We start from the raw sequence: 6000 nt of genomic DNA, 5'->3' as shown, positions 1-6000 counted from the left end.
AATGAAGTTGCTCCTTCCTTCCGGATTACCTGAGGAGAGGAAGAGGAAGAGCCACTGCCTGCCTTCTACACACCCAGGCAGGGCTCGCCAGGCCCAGCTTCCAAAAGGGTGACTCAGGCTAACAGGAACCAAACAGGTTCTTATCTCTGTAAAACCAGAGGCCTCACGTGAGGAACCGACCGGGATTAGTAAGGCTGGACCTTTGTGCGCACCCAACTTTTGTGCTCAACCCAATCATGCATGCATGCATTTATTCACCTAGTCAATATGGGTTGACATAATCCTGTGTTCCAGGTAATCTTCCAGGCACTGGGGGAAAGCCAGATAAGGTCCCTGATAGTCTAACAGAGGAGGGCAAGACAAGAAATTAGAAACAAATGGACTACCTTCATATGAAAGGAAGTGCGGTAGGGGAAATCAAAAACATGATAGGTTTTTGAGGGACCTAGGGGTGGGTGCATGTTTTCTGCAAAGTGGTCAGAGAAGGCCAATCTGAGAAGCTGACTTGCGACCTGAGCCCTGAGACCTGAGTAATGTCAAAGAAGTAGAAGAGTGTCCTGGGGGAGGGAAAAGCAAGCACAAAGGCCCTTGGGTGGGGACCTTCTTGGTCTATTTGGGGACCATGTGGAGGCTCGTATGGTTGGGGTGTGGCTTATGGAGCATCAGGGTGTCCATCCTTTCCTCCAGGTACCCTCAGGCTCCCCACCCCAGCTGCTGGCATGACAACTGCCCACAAGGCCAGATACTCTCTCCCCACCTTCTCTAGAAGACTCTATGTTCTAAACCTTCTCCTCTTTGCCATTCCGAACTTGCTCTCTAGCTTTATGCCCTTGGGTCCTGCCATCAGGGAACAGACAACTCAGGAATCTTTAAAACCATCTGGGTTGATACATGGGGAGCAGTGGCAAGGGATCCCTTGGCAAGCTAGAGGTCTTGGATCTTGTCCTCTGGCCTACCACTAACCAGCTGTATGACTCTGGAAGTGTCCCTTAGATTAGGGGCAGGCTGGAGCAAGAAATGGCCTGCAAACTGCAAAATGCTTTATAGGTTATGTGCATTGAAATAGGGCTTTGCTCTAGACAGGGCCTTAGGGCACAGGGGAAGGGGAGAGTGAAGGGGCGGGCCAGCCTACTGGCCACCTTCAAGCCTGTCTTTTCTGTTGGAGAAGGAAAGGCCATGCTTACTTGCAGAAAGGCTCATCGTTCATAAACGTTTCAATAGGGGTCTGCTGGAGTTCTTCACTTTTCCCCTAACCCTGCCTCTGGGGCCTGGGCTCATTCCCAGGGCCCCTTCACTCAGCCCACAGGGCCTGAAGTCAGCAGAGAGATGCAGAGAGCCAGAGGCGGCCAGGGTGCCCGTTCCTGGGTACTTCTGACCACAGGGACTTCCCACAAGGCCTTCACTTCCTGTTCTATTCAGCCTTGGCTCATCAGCTAGAATGCCAAGGCTTCCGAGTTTGGGCTGGGAATTTCTGAAGCAGGTTTTGTAGAGAAATTCCTGTTTGCTAACGAATCAGGAACTAAATTTTGTAAACCTGGAAAGTTGGGCCCTTGGGGCAGCTTGGGAACCTGCCTGTGGATGCCATCTTGTCCTCATGGTGTGCATGCCTGTTATTACACCAGGAGGACCACTCTGTGAGGCAGGTTCTGGCACTCAGAGTTTCAGATCCCAGTCTCACAAACTACATCTGTGTTATCTTAGAGACACCTGTAAAAGGAGGGTAAGACTGTTAGTCACCTTGTGGGGTGGTTGTGAGGACTGAGCACACAAGCATAAGATGTTTAGAACACAGGAAGCATTATCTAAGTATGAGCTGTAATTCTGGCAGAGCATGGGTCTGATGTCTCCACGGGGAGCTAAGGGCCTGGCCTAGTCTGCAGTCGGTAAGATGGTAAGCTAGGCTGCCAGTCTGGGTCGGGGATGGTGTGTTGATCAGTGCACAGGGCTGGCATTCCCCATCCAGGCCTGACACGGGGCACTTCCAGGATGGAGGAACCATTTGTAGGCGTCTCTAGCCCTCTAGAGCCTAGCCCACTACTCCAGAACTTTCCTCTCCAGGTTTATCACCTCTCCTCCAAAGCTGCAAAGATCTAAGGGATCAGTGGCCTGGCCTGGAGCACTCAGAGCACCTGAGAAGCCCAGAGTCAAAAATGTCCCAGAGATGGGGAAGTCTACAGTTGTGGGAAGGGCTGGCGATGGGGAACTTGGGAATTTCTGGTGGCTGGGGACCCTGGGTGGTGGAGGGGGGCTGCTTCGGAACACTGAGGCACTCTGCCTCCAACAACAATGACTGACCACTCACTCCAGCACTGACCTCCCTTGGGCCAGGCCATTGCACGAAGAAGAAGGGGGTGGGGGACAGATAGAAGACAAGGGAAAAGCAAGAGGTAATGAGGAGAGCAGGCATCAGGAATGGAGGAATGAGATATTGAGGTTCAATGTTATTAGAATCCATGTCTCAGATTAAGACAGCTGCAGGTGAGGTCTCCTGGTAGGAGAGATGCCAAGGCCCCAAAGGGAAGTCATATGCTAGGCTCAATGGCATGGTTCCTGTGCACTGTGGGAAGACTAAGAGCATTAGAGAATCCCTCCACTTCGGCCAGGGGAGACAGGCACCAAAGGGGCATCCTGCTTCCTGCTGGTTTAGGTCCATGAGGCCAGAGCAATGGATCTGAGTTGTGACAAGAGATACCATTGAGCTGTTTCCCGTGGTCTTAGATCAATACTAGTCCTCACAGGTTCCAGGAGAGTCTATACAACCTGGCTCCAGGCTCAGCCTGCAGAACAATCCCCTTATTCCCTGAACTCTAGCTACACAGTCCTTTTGATTTCTCAAGTTCACCTCTTCCTCCCGCTTCAGGGCTTTGACATAGGCTCGTCCTCTGCAAGGAACACCCTCCCCTGCCCCATTCCACTGACTAGTGGACCATCCTCACCCTTAAAACCTCAGCTCAGACACTTCATTTGCGTGATCCTCTGTGCGACCTCTGCCTCCCTGGCAGGTCACAGTAAGGACTGTGTCTGTTCTGTTCACCGTTATATCCCCAACTCACATGGCGCAGAACCTGCCACATGGAGAAATGAATAAAGGAATGGATGGGAAGCTACCACTCAGGTACAGTCTCTCTCTCTCTCTCTCTCTCTCTCTCTCTCACACACACACACATACCCCACTCACACATCTGTATGAATGAATAAGTCTGCCACCATGACATTTCTAAGTGGTCACGCATTGAAACACACATGTTCACATCAACCCACGTCAAGATGTGCAGATTCTGCTTAACCCCACGATCCACTCTTCTGGGAACTTCCCCATTGCCATCACCACAGTTCACAGGGCCAGTCACGTATAAATGTCCCTGACTGTCCCCAGGCCATGGCTGATTGGACAGTAGCTGGGGGGATAGCTCCTCCAAACTAATGCACCACTGGGAAGGAGGAACTAGAATGCAGAGGCCAGGCCACATGTAATTGCTCTCAAACTGAGGACCTCAAAATCCATAAGTCATTGCCCACGTGTGTGGGGTACATTGCCGTTTACAAAGCTCCTAGACGTGAGTCCACGGCTCAGCAGGGCCTGTCTGAGGTTTTGTCTGCCAGGCTCCCTGCCTCACGTGGGTGAGCCACCCCAGCTTTTCTCAGCCCAGCCGTCTTACCACATCCTCAGCCACAGTGCATGGGACTCAGGACCTGAGTTAGAACAATCTAAATCTTCCTGGTATCGTTCACGCTAAATCTAAGAAAGAGAAGCCATTCTACTGGCTTTCACAGCAGCCAAATAGTAAAAGCTGTCAGCTAGTTCTAAGTGCGATTTGGTCCCTTGTGACAACAACCAACAATCACAACAAAATCTAATGTACATTCGCTCCATGAAGACTTAGCCCTCAACCACTGCCTTGTGCTATGTCAGATCCTGAGGGGTCAGAGGTAAGTGTGGTGGGCGTGTCCTTGTCTTCACAGGATACAGTCTTCATACCCCCAGAAAACTACATCACAGGGTGATATGTGCATGGACAAGGGAAGCACAGGGTTTTGTGGGAGTGCAGAGCAGGGACACTGTAGTTGGGCTTGGGGGAGCAGCCAGGGGAGGAAGATGGGGCAGGTAGGGGAGGAAAAGGGAAGAGAAGCTCCAAAGTGAAAGAAAGCCTGGCTAGGGGGTTTAGGCAAAGCAGACCTAAAGTGTAGTGTTCCAAGGGAAAAGCCGTGGGAGTATACACTCTATGCTTATCTGGGGGAAGAGAAGTTGGGGAGCTGATAGTGGTTATGGGGTCTTATCCACACCCCCCCCCCCACCCCACACCTAAAATAACTTGAGCTAAAGTAGATCTCTGTTGGTTGTTTCATGCAACAGGGTGGCTGGGTCCTGGGAAGCCCTGCCTCAAATGTTAGTCACCTGAGAAAGCTTCCTTTTCTGAGGCCAGGGGCTTTTATTAGGAAAGAAGCATTCTAACCACAGGGTCTTGCGGTGCGTCAGAATTCCTGGAGAGACTGAGCTACAAAGCCTCTCTGTGCTCGGTAACAGGAATGTGCAATTGACCTGTGGTTTGTTACAAAGGGTTGCATCACTGGGGAAAGAAGGCTGTGCCCAGGAACAGAATAGCCAAGGGTCTGGAGTTGTCCAGACCTAGAGGCTTTCCCCAGTTGGCTGGATCCCAGTGCTGGGGGCCAGGGTCATGGACTTAGACCTCAGGAGAGTCTCCCCATCCTAGTCTGTTGCAAGGACATGGAGTGCACACCTAACCCGGGCCAAACTCTCTGCTGCTCTGGGAAGAGGACTTTGTGTGGATGGCTTCATGCAAACCTACTCCCCTTTGTGGTTCGTGCTTAAATGACCGAGGATGGTTTTAACGAGTGCACACAGAGACTGGCATGCAATGGAGACTAGCGTGCAGGGAACTTATTGGGGACTTAGCTCAGGAGCCACTCCTGTGTGGTGCAAAGAAAGGAAGACTGAACAGAAGGACCTAAACTGCAATGCAGTCACAGCACAGGCCTCAGCCCGTCCCTTAGAACATCTGGAGCTAGGGTGGGCCTGAAAAGAGAGCTGGGTCTCTGCATCCCCACACTGACTGCTCACTGGATGCAGGCTTCCCTTGGAGGGCAGACATGACTTCTTCAGGGACAGGTCATCCTTATGGGGCAGGGGTAGGTCTGGGCAGTGCCCCCCAGCATCTACAGCGGCAATGATCAATGACAACTGTGATGCTACCATAGTGGCTATCTCACTGAATTTTCACAACAGTCTTCAGAAGGTATTAACTATTATCTTCACTTTACAGATGAGGAAACTGAGGCACAGAGTTGTTTGACTCAGAGCCTACTTCACCATAACATCTCCTTTGTGAGTAAATCATTGGATGTGTAATTGGGACACCTCAGTGCCGAACACCTTAACTTCTCACCTACCCACTGACTGTTTCCCAAAAACGTCTTTATTGATCTCTGGGATTCAATTTTCCCAGCTCTCGAATGGGAAATACACACTTGGCCTACCTTTTACTGGGAGAGCTTTGTGAACTGCTAACCCCTATACGAATAGCAGACGGGATTCTTATTACACATGAGGAACAATAGGGGATCTAAGAAATGGCAGTATAAGACCACCCCTAAATCTCTGAGGATGGCCAGAAGCCTAAACCTTTTGGGTACTCTAGCTGGCAGAAGGGCAAATACAAATACCTCCATTTGGCAAATAGATAGATGGAGGTAAATGACAGGAAAGTCTGTAGACAGAACTGAGGCCAAAAATTAATTCCCAGAACCCATGTCCAACATGGCCTTAGTATGGATCTGATGACACAATGGAAACAAGAGCCAGCCCATCCAAGAGGAAATGGACTTCCTGAAAGGGGTAGGAGGGAAATGTGAAATGTGCTGGGCACCATGCCAGATGCTTTATATAGGTTATGTTTTCATGCCTTCAATAACCGGAGGCTTTTGACCACTGTCAATCAGAGGTTCAAAGGTGAGGGGTTACCTGTTAAGGACATAGGGCCC

Source organism: Panthera onca, chromosome A3 (assembly GCF_046562875.1).
Source record: "Panthera onca isolate mPanOnc1 chromosome A3, mPanOnc1 haplotype 2, whole genome shotgun sequence".
Lineage (NCBI taxonomy): Eukaryota > Metazoa > Chordata > Mammalia > Carnivora > Felidae > Panthera > Panthera onca.
Note: the sequence above shows the minus strand (reverse complement) of the source record.